We start from the raw sequence: 11,628 nt of genomic DNA on the forward strand, positions 1-11,628 counted from the left end.
AACATTGCCATACAAAAAATATGTTAACATCAAATATTTCAATAGCAATAGGGGTCCATGGGAATAAGATCAAAGATTGCTTTTAGATGCCATGAGACCTGAAGTTAGACAGAGTTTTATGGTTCATGTGATGAATAGAAAAAACATGGCAGAAACTAAACATGAAAAGCTCATGTCTGGGTCTGACTGTGATTTTAGATGAAACACACCAAGACCCATCCATGAGCTGTACTGCAAAAGGACAGAGGATGGCAGGGCCATTAAACTTTTATCCTGTGTGTGAAGTAAAAAGCAGTATTGTTTTTCATTTTGTTTCTTCCTGTGAGTTCTACAAAATGCATTTATACTGACACTTTCTGAATGTTAAACATATTTTTGAATAAAATGAATTTGAGTCAATGTATATGAGAATTGCAGAGAAAGATGCTCACTTGCAGTTCTTCTAAAATAGTGTGTCTGCAAACAACTTCAGTTTTGAAAGGTTACTTTCTGCTCCAGATTCCCCTTTTCTTTTTTGTTATATCTAATTGTCAGGACTTTATTTATTTTTTACCACATTTTTTTTCTATTTAATGGTGTTTTCATCTCTTCGGTGTTTTTTTCTTAATTACTCTTTAATAACAGTATCTTGAATGATTAATTTTCATACCAGTCTACTTTTAAAGCAGTAGTTTATAAGTCAGTGTTGCCATCCAGAGCATCTGGTGTTTTTTCCCTTATCTTTGCTGCTAGTTTTCCTCAGTTGTGCTGGCATAGGAGTGTGTGCAGCAAGGCAATGGATTGAATGAGGCAACAGCCCCAGGTACAGCCAAGGTGACACTCTGATAGACCCCTGAGCCACCAGGGGCAGGAGGGGCCTTTGCTGCAAGAAGGGGAGGGGACAGTGGGCTCCTCTTGTTGTGACCAAGCATTTGCATACAAAACCGATGAACACTGCAGTAGAAGAGAGCAGAACACAGCCAGCTGGGGGCCTAGAAGCTGTTATGCTGCTTCCTGGTTGTTGTGGATCCTCATGCCTTTGGGTGAGGTGTCAGAAATTGTCTGAACTCACACAGTGCTTTGCTACCAGGAAGAGCAGTACCACCCCCTCGTGGGTTGGCTTCAGCAGCCGTCATTAGGAGCTAATTTGACTTGTTAAATTTCCCCATGATGATCTTAGAGAAATTTAATGAATATATGAAGAAATGTCTTGCTGATTTTTTTTTTTTTTAATGGGACCATGTTATACTGTGTCTTCAGCACCAATGCTGGTTCCTGTCAATTGACTGACATTATCAGCTTCACCATCACCAAGAGGTGCAGATGACAGATTAAGGGCATTCTGGCAACCTGTGAAGACTGAAAAGTGTGACAAAATGTTGCATACATGCTTTGTACATTAAGGTTTTATAGATGAGTTTTATGACTGTCATCACAAGTTTTTACCCCTAAGGCTCGTATATGGATTTGTTTTGCTTTAATAAGTTTTTTTATTCTGTTCAGTATGACAGTGATGATGGCTAAATACTTGGTCACAATAGAGTAAAAAGGGTAAAAATCTGCTTTAAACTAAGCTTTATATGTGTGATTGATGCAGTTGTTGATGTGTATTCATAGATACACAGCCCTGGATTATGCACGAACTAACACGTAGAACAAAAGTGTCAGCTAAACTGGTATGGAATTTATGTACCACTCTGCATGAGAAAGGCCAGGATGGTAATGCAATTGCACTGTTTAGAGAATTCAGGTGTCAATGAAGTATTTTATGTGATGGGTTTTTTTGCCTCAAGTATTAAAAAACAAGCCGATGTTAAAAATAAAATACGTTTCATGTCACTGCAGCATTAGAGAAGTGCTTTTTCAGATTTCACAGATGACAGCTCAGGTTCTGTTAAGTCAGGATGGATTGTGTCAGTCCCACTCTGTTACAAAAAGGATAGGAGTGATAAAAACTGACAGTATGCTGTGGTTGGGAAATAAAATCTAGTTTCCTCAAACCTGGAATGGAATGAATGCAAATTCTCATGAAGCATTTTGGTACTCTTCTTGACACAGAGGGGACTCTTAAGCAGAAATAACTGCTGTTGGCTTGGATCTGATTTTCTGCTCTGTGCACCAAGTACGACTCAATGCAAATAATTCAGCTCTAGTGGTGCTAATGAGAGAGTTTTGTTTTACCTCTTTTTTTCTGTGTTTAAGGCAGTCTTTTCAATAAACATATTCTAACTCTTCTTAATTTAGAATTTAAAGAAAAATTACTTTGCACTTAAATAATTCTTCTAACCTGATTTTATTTTCTTATGCTACAATGAAATTTTCTTTCCAAGGTAGTTTTGCACTAACAAATGCAGCCATAGAAACAACTTAATGGCTCATTTTGTTCTTTGTCCTTTAATACTTCATTTCTTTTTTGTTTCTGCATATGTTCAGAATCTACAGCATGTCAAACACCACATTTCCTAGTTTTTGTTCAATAAAGATTTTTGTAATGTTAATGTTTTAACACAAATCTTATTGTGCTATTCAGTCTTTGTGTTCTCAATCCTAAATCTATCGAGACACTTAAATTTCTTTCTTTTCCTTTCCCCGGGAATGACTCCTGTAGATTCTAGAAAATCTAGAAAAATACAGTATTGTGTTTTAGTGTGTGCTATATCTTCTTGCACTTATTTTTGAACTGAGGTTGTCCTAATGATGGTACACAATGTACTAAAACAATTCCTTGTCAGCCTGTGAAGTCCTCCTTTGGTGCAGCTGGTTTTCTAATCAATGCTGGGACCTTTCATGTGGATTACCTGACTCAGTGTATTCTACAAGGAGCATTGCACAATTTTTTCTGTGTTTCTGGATGACACTTTCAGGAGTTTGCCTTGGGAGGAAGGATATGAACCTGTAATTCCAAGGCACCTGCTTTTTCTTGCCTCTGGGTCTTTGAACTGTTATTTGATCCCTCTGAGTCTCCTTTACGTGGAATTTCTTCCTGGAGGTGCAACACCAGTCTCCTTTCAAGATTAATTCTAGACCTGGTGAACGAGGCAGACAGACCAGTCTGGGGCCTGAAGCAGCTCCAGTGATGTCCCAGTTAGTCTCTGAAGGACGGCAGAAGTACAGCTGCAAGGAAAAGTGTTCCCTGTCTATGTTGTGCTTCCTTGTGTACCAGGAACATGGTGCTCACCGTGCAGGGCAGTCACGGCAGCTCTCCTTTCCTTCCCTTGCCTTGAGTGTGAAACACTCCAGCACTTGGGAATTTTGTTGTGCATTGTGTCACAATAACGTGACACCTTTTGTAAAGACATCACATCAGTGCCCTGTTTGCAGTGTGTAGCAAATTTTCTCGGTGGCAGTGGATGCTGCAAACTGCAGCTCACAGGAATGGATTGCTGCTGAAAAAGGGCTTTTTCTATGTTAAAAAATCCTAACTCGACAGCTGTGATTTCATAAGCAGCATAACAGGTGCTGCAATTTGGGCCATTTTCAGTCCCTGCCATCACACGTGGGCGGATTTGGAGGCTGAGACACTGGTCACTGCCACAGCAGGTTAATGAAGTGCATTGCATTTTGCTTTAATTCGTGTTATAAAGCTCAAACTGCAGCTTCCAGCTGTTCTTCCACTGCATGCTGAAGAAGCTTTTGAAATTATTTGGTCCTTGAGAGATCAAACCCACATATTCATAGACTGGAATCATTATTGTCTTTCTATTGTGGTTGTTTTTAACACTGAAGTTGTCTGTCAGTCTTTAGGAATTTTCTATCACTCTACCAAACTATTAAAGATGTCCATGTAAATGAGAATAACAAGTCGACAATGTAATGAAGACACAGAGTGTGCTGTCTGCATGCAGTGCATTACTAGTGCCACTTTTCCCTCCCAGTTTGGTTTTATTTTTTTTCTTAAAGCTAGAAGTAACTGTACAGAATGAATGATAGCCCATGTTTATGGAGGTTTGTCTCTTAAGTTTATCTGTGTTCACATTCAACATATTTTGTAAAGAAATGCAGCTGCTCCCTAGCTTTCCTCTTATTCCTTTAATTTTTTATGTTATGCAATATGAAAAGTTCTCTGGAAGAAGTAGTAAACAAGAAAAATTTTTATTACTTAAGCTTTGAATCCCCCATTTATCTAACTGATGTAGCCTGGATATTTACTGATACAGCATGTCGTGATAGACAAATTATCCTTATGTGCTTCTAGGTATCCCCAGCAATCTATAATAGCAAGTTCTATAGTGACAGCAAGCTAGAAACAGTGTGTGTGTGCAGGGAAAGCTATCTGGTTACAGAAATAAATTCTGCTTCCCCAGAATAGCATGATGCTATTTCAGTCTTTAAATCATTTAATTTAAATAGTTCCTGCCTTGAATTGTTAACACTCTCCACATCAATGTCTTGGGTTTTTTAAACCTTGCCATGCAGACTTCTAATGAATATGTATATATATCCTCCTCTCTGGCTATGTAGTTAGACACTAGAAGACTTGCAGTAGTCTATAAAGAAAGCCTTGGAAATTAAGTAATTCTGTTATTAGACTAATTTTTGTAGCACATAATCTAGATTTGTCCTCTTTCTATGGCTCAGCCCTCTCCTCCTTTATAAAAAGGAGAGGAAAGAGGTATACTCTCCTGGCTAAGCTGCATGGACAGGAAAAGAAAATACAGCTGTGCTAGTGAAGCCATGTCATTCTCTGTTGGATTTTTCCTTTTCAGTCTCCCATAGCCCTCTATGCCTTTTTTCCCTTTGTTGGTACTTGCTGACTCTCATTAATTGTGAATACAGGGAAAGCTGTTTTGGAGGGGAACCTGAACAGCCAGTGCTTATTCTCTAAAAACAAACTATGTTTGAACCAGTTTGTCATCACAGAATTAGGATTTCACATTTCCCTACTTCTCTCCTAATTGCTGTATTGTATCAGTAGTTCCAAGTCTAATTTTGTGGCTTCCTTTGAAGTTTGGAGCAGGGGGATTGTTTTTCTTTCATGGAAGTTGCTGGGATATGGGATAAGCTGCTGGCCATTCCTAGTAGAACAGTTTGGTGCAGTTGGACAGTGCAGATTTGGGTGAAGTCTTTATGAAACAGGCTAGTGTGCCCAAAAATGTACCCAGAAATATGCCCAAGCACAAGCTTTGCAATAGTAAATAGCAAGAGCAACTAATTGTGCTTTGAGAAGAGGAGGCAAAAAATCTTTTGACCTGCAGTTGCCATGTCCAGCTATCTTCTTAGTTCTAAGCCCCCAGAGGAAAAATAAACCAGATGCAGGATCTTTTTAGCTGCTCACTCTTCCTACTCTTTGCATGGACAGTTGTGTGCCCTGGAGATGTGCAGGGAGGGGGGTTGGGGAAGGAGGTGAACTGGACTGGTCCTGCTGCTGGTCTGCTTGGTGACAGACTAACAACTAGAAAAGCTCACTTTGCAGCAATATTCAGTTACCTTCCTGTGATATCTGCATCCAGCAGAACTTATAAATCTAATTTGTCTCTTAATTTAGTATGAGGCATTCAGTCTTTCAATTTGCATGCTGTGCTAATCACTCAAAACTCAGCTCTGCTACAGTCAGTCTATTGTGCGCTCTCTAGTGTAGTATATGTTGCCTGATTGCCCATTAAAGAATCAAGAGAGTGTTTTGTGGAATTCTTATCAAGTCTCCAAGGTAGAATATGCAGGAAGGGTGGCCAGTTTAAGTGTTGCTAATCATTCAATTGAGAAAACTCAGAGAAACCTGAAACCACTAGTATGAAAAAGTTATTCAATCCAGTAAGAATGAAATTTAATTAATATTCACAATATATTATACCTTCAACTTAAAGAGTTCATTAGAACCTTGGTTTTGGCTGGTTACTGAATATAGGCTTTGAATTTCTGAGTTATATTTTTAAATCATGAAAGAATTCGTGATCCCTTATCATAAATGATCTTAGCATATCAGCTCTTCTCAGAGAAGTTAATAATTAATATCAAATCTGTAAGAGGAAGTAGTTTGTAGTTCAAAATAAATTATAGAAGAAGTTGACACAGAAATCTCCCTTGGCAAACCTTGCGTATTTATTGAATCTCTGTGGAAATAGTGCCTGATGAGAAGGGAATCCAGACTTTCATTCCTTGCATTTAGTCATGTTTTCCTCCATCTTTTGAGAAGGTTGAACTATTTAGCTTGTTTCCTCACCACAAACAGGAGGCATTAGATTTGCTGACAAGGGTGATACAGTTTAAAGTTTAAAATGAGACTTCTTAGACACATCAAACCAAATAAAAGCTAATAAATTTGTAATAAATTCTATCTATGAGTTCAACACAATTTTTTTTAAGCTTGATTCAGAACTTGAGTCTGAGAATGTCATATTCTGGGATCACTACAAACAAGTGAAGTTGAACATATTTGCAAAGCACCTTTTATTGTTGTCCTAAAAGGAAATATACCTTCTCTGTTGGTGGTTTGGTTTGATTTTTTTATACCCCCACCAAGAAGACAAGTTTCTTTCTAAATTTTATTGGTATTGCAAAACAAGCTGTGTAACAGGAAATCATTTTCCCAGTAAATATTGCTAATCTTGCCTTGTCCTTGTAGTCTTTCTCATCTAAAAAGAAAAGGTAAAATGTTGGATTTATTTTCTTCCCTTGTACAACCTTTATTTTAACAATGTTGCATCTGTGGGTGGGCTTTCAACAAAAAAAATCAATATTTTTAACATATCTATTGTCATCAGGATTTTTGTGTGAGAGGGTGATTTAAAATACTATTCATTTGAAAATTTCAGCTGCTTTGTTTGTGCTGATCTAATTGTTGTAACCATGGAAACTGGAGGGGTAATGCCAGGCAGCTGCCTAGTTCTCTTCTGAAGTGCTATTGAAGATTGGCAGTACAAAACTTCACAGGCCAGTTTCCAGTCTGCAGGCTCAGATATTGGAGATTTTCTGTAAGATTATGGAAAAGACATGGGGAATCTTCTAAAGTAGTTTTTGGGTTCATATCTCCCTGTAGACTGTTACTTAGCAAATTAAAAATTGGAGCCGATGGCCTCAAACGCATAACGCTGCAACCCCTTCGAGAGCTGGGTGGAGGGAGCAAGGTGCAGAGAGAAGGGACTGCTGTCACAGGAAGAGCCAGGGGCAGCCTCGGGAAGGGAAAATAGGTAACACTTGGGGGATTGTTCCCTGTTATTCATTCAGATGCTGATGGGAACTTTACCATTGGCGTAACAGAGCAGCATCAAACATTTCAACTGAAAGGATTTGAAAATCCTGTGCAAAAATATCCTCCCTTGCTGGCACGGGGCCAGGGTGCATTTTTGATAGAAGTCATTTTGTAGCACTGTAGTAAAGCTCATGTGTTCATTATAACTTCATAGCAGTTTTTCAGCACAAATAAGTAAACTGTTACACTTTAGAATATTATCAGGGATACTCCATATTGGACTTCTGCATCACAGGGCACTTCTTCCAGGAGGGTCTGGATGCAGCTGTAACACAGGCATGGCTTTATTCACGAGCAGTCCTAGCTGAGTCTGTGTTACCAGCCTTCCATGAAGGGCTCCTCTCAAGGAAGATCTAAAATAGAGCTCTCTACTGCATTGGCAGCAACCTTTTTCTATCCCAGAAGTGTGAGGGTTCTAAGGGCCAAACTTCATAAGGCTTGTATTGGTTTTTATTTGATGCTTTGTAAAAATGTATGTCAAAATGACATAGATTTCAATGGAAGTTTTGAATGCTGAAGTGTGCTTTGTATAATTTTGTATTATATTATTATATTATTTGTATTTTATATTGAAAATGATTTGTCAGTGAGACAGTATGAAGAGTTTCCCTTATGTACAAAGTTGGTTTTTAGCAATCTACAATTGATTAAAATTTTTCTGGTAGGAAGCTCTGAGTAAATTAAACTTACTGCCCTAATAGATCCCTGACTGAGATGAAAACGAAATGTGTCACATTTTGACAGGGAAATGAACACAGGAATTGTTTTTCTAAAGGTCCAGTAGAATGTGAAGCTCTGTTTCTGTAACTATGAAAGTCCTATATGCATAGGATACAAATAATTCCCTGTGCAATAACTGTGTCAGTTATGAACAACAAATGAAAGAAGTCTTGAGTCCTGCAATGACATCTTTGTAGGGTTTTTTGCTTCCCTGTCTTACACTGAGCCTACATTTAGTGGAGGCCTTTGCACCAATGGCAACATCCTCTGCGAAGCTCTTTACAGCCTAAGGCTGGGGGCGGAGTTTTGACTTTTGGTTGAAGCCTACAGGAGTGTTTGCAGCATAGACTTGCTAAGTCTCACCTGTGGTTAATCTACAGCATAACCTGCTTATGAGTGCAGTGAAAAGGGAAAGATTCTTACATTATGCCAAAGCAGTAATTTTTCTTCGTGGAGATGGCATTCCATCTTCTGCAAGAGCATTGTCAGTTATTACAAAGTGTTGAAACTAGTGGCTGTAGTCTGCAATGCCATGTAACAGTTGGGTGAAAAAATACAGTTTAATAAAGATACAGCTTTGAGGGTGGGCTAGACAAGGGTTTGTGCCAGCTCAGGTGAGAATTACTTTGGCCCTGTGACATGGGTGCCACTAACAAAAGGCGCAGGTATTTAGGTTGTGTCTGTTCCTGTCCCTGTAGGAAGCCAAATGTTTTCATATCAGCTTTAAGTATTTGCATGTGAAAATTACATGTATGGAGTTTGCAAGCTCAAAAACTATATATATAAAACTAAAAATCAGCTTAGGGGCATGCAGGAATGCAGATTAGGTGTTCTGTGGGGTTTTGAATGAATTAAATCTAAGGCTCTTGAGGCTGCTTAGTCTCTTTTTTGATATTGATTTCAATCCCTTAATGATTGTTTAATTGTCAGTTAAGGGATAGCTGATTTTGTTTCAAAGGAATGACAACAACAAGAATCTTAAAATGATTTTAAAGAACAAAACCCTATTGCCTGTGAATAATAAAGTCAGGTAACTAATTCTTTATTTGTCCTTGTCCTCCATTTTCTCTCTTACAAAACGACTTGGCATCTTGATGCCTTGCATTGCAAGGAACTGCAAAATATTTTTTGAAGAGTTAATTTCTGTCATGAAGGTTGGTTCAGAGCTGTGTTCCAGTCTGACAGGTCATTTAGATACAAAGGAAATAATAATGTATCATGATGGACTAAAAGAGATAGCTGACATCCCATGGATAAATATTTACTTCTCCTTTGTGCGTTTTTGGGTAGATTACATTAAAATTAATAAACTGCTGCTGTCTTTTAAGGTTTATCCTTTTCTATATGCAAATTGCACTGTCGTTAGGGCAGTGACACTGCAATCTGTGTGAGGGGGATGTGTCAATTTGCCACATAACATCTACTCCAGCTGCCTCTTAACCTCTAGCATTTATATTCTGTAATGTACAATGTATTTTTGCATGACAAGTAAAGTGTTCTGAATAAACGCATTTAGAGCAAATCGGAGTCAGCTCCAACACAGGAGTTGAAATTGTAATCAGGTAAAGACTTTTTTTAGTCAATTTAGGCAATGAGATATTTAATATAAAAGCTTCAAGATACAAATGAGTTCTCATGAGCCCACTATTAACTGCTCTAAGGTAATGAATACTCCAGTACTGGGAAGCAGACAGTGTTAAGGTAAAAAAAATAAATATCCAGAAACAGTAAATTCATTTTGTCACTTGAGGCTTGACCCAAAGCTCATGTGAATCATAGAACAGAAGCAGAGGCTGACAGGACTGAATCTGAAAACCCGCATTGTGAAGAAATCTTAATTTTAGAAGAGTTAGTGAACTTTCTCTGTTTCTTTTGGCCAATGCCATCAAAAGACAGGAAGGACAACATGACAATGCCTGCATGATAAGGGGATTTCAGAAACAACTTCAAAGAGAAATGAGATCCAAATACTATTCCATGTTTGCCTGTTCTCATATCTAATTATCAATATTTCTGAATATAAGTACAGTTTTCTGACAAAGATAACTTTCAAGGCTAGGGTCTTACAAAGTATTTGCATTTTATATATATATATATATATATATATTGATTCCAATAATTTTGGTTTATATGTGGAAAGTATTAGCAGAAAATATACACAAGGAGGGATTATAGCCTCCCTAAGAACAGTAGTTGAACAGGTGCCCTCCTACTCATCCATGAGAGGCACAGGAACCTGCCAGGGTTGTGGGGCAAAAGTCCTGTGCAGTTTTTCTGTAAAACATCTGTGCTTTGAAGAGAGAGATCATTTATTGCAGCTACAAATACAAAGTATTTGTGCTGTGGGCCAGTTACTCATCAGTTGCTTCTTGCTGGGAGAAGAAAAACCAACCATTCACTGCAGCAGAACTCAGAAAATCAGGCTGCCAAGTGAGAGTTGCCATTTTACTGTCATTTTGAAGGATTCTTGTGAATACAATAATTTATCCTTTCCAGCACCATATCAGTGATTTGTGTACAGTCTTTTGGGAATATTTTTGACATTACTGCCTTGGGTGAAGTAAAATCAGGCATGGGAGAATGCCTGATTCTCTTTGGAGAATTACTGAAGTTGTTTTTCTGATAGTGGTGTATTTTTGCTTGTTTTAATCCAAAGTGCTAAAAATAGTGTGTGTGTGGGGGAAACAAACCAAAAATCCTTTTTCTCAAGTGTCTGTTATATCATGTTATGCAAGACTTGGATATACTAGCTGACACAAACCAGGTCTTTCTGTTTACTTTTTCAGATGCAAATAAATTTCTTACTACAGAATGAGCATGGTAGTCTTCAGTACTTTTATCTGGGCTAAGAGAAGCTTTAACACTATTTGTTATGTGTTTGTAACGCTTCATAAACAAATAATGCATAATTCATCTCCTTGAATGACCACAGTGATGCTGAGATTAATTTATGAACCCAAACTCAAGCATTTATTGTAGACCATTCACAGGAGAATTGAAAGTTTGTACCATGCTCCTGAAACATGTTGATTTTTCGAATAGTTTTGCAACAGCTGTGGATTCATTAATTTTGTGATGGGACCTTTGAGATGAAAATCACTAGTTTTAGTAAATCCTCTGTTTTGTCTCTCTCTAGAATACAAATACCATTGCTCTGTAGGTGACTCACTGATTTATTTCTTTTTTCAGAAAACCTTCATTCTATCTGCCCAGTGTAAATCCTCATTACTGATGTTTTGTATGGTTCTCATTAGACTGGTTAATTTTAATGTTGTTCTTGAAATCTGAATAAATCCCACAGAACTTGTACTGTGCTATAATTTATTTCAGCAGAAACTGTACTGTTGATAGGAAAAGAAACACTTGTATTTAAAGCCCTGAGGTCCCCAGTACTGCAGAGGAAACAACATAGTGGGGAAGGACATTTGTTGCCAAAGAAAAGCATTTTGGATTTAGTTAGCTAGCTCAGTCTGGAGGCATGGCATGAAGGCTTAAAGGAATTCTCTTTTTCATTGTTAAAGGCAGTTTTGTTTCTTCTTACTTGCTATGCTTTTATGCCCTCCTAGCCAGCAGTGTTAGATACCTTCAAGTAGATGAGAATCTCTGTTAATGTTCTCTTTCTGGTTTGTTTTTATGACTTATAATCATTTATAGAATAGATGCATAAACACTGCAGGTTAAGAGAATGTACTAAAAAAGACAATCTTCTCTAAGCATATTATTGTTCCCTTTATAAATTT

This window comes from Corapipo altera, unplaced genomic scaffold (genome assembly GCF_003945725.1).
Source record: "Corapipo altera isolate COAL_440 unplaced genomic scaffold, ASM394572v1 62, whole genome shotgun sequence".
NCBI classification, from domain to species: Eukaryota; Metazoa; Chordata; class Aves; order Passeriformes; family Pipridae; genus Corapipo; species Corapipo altera.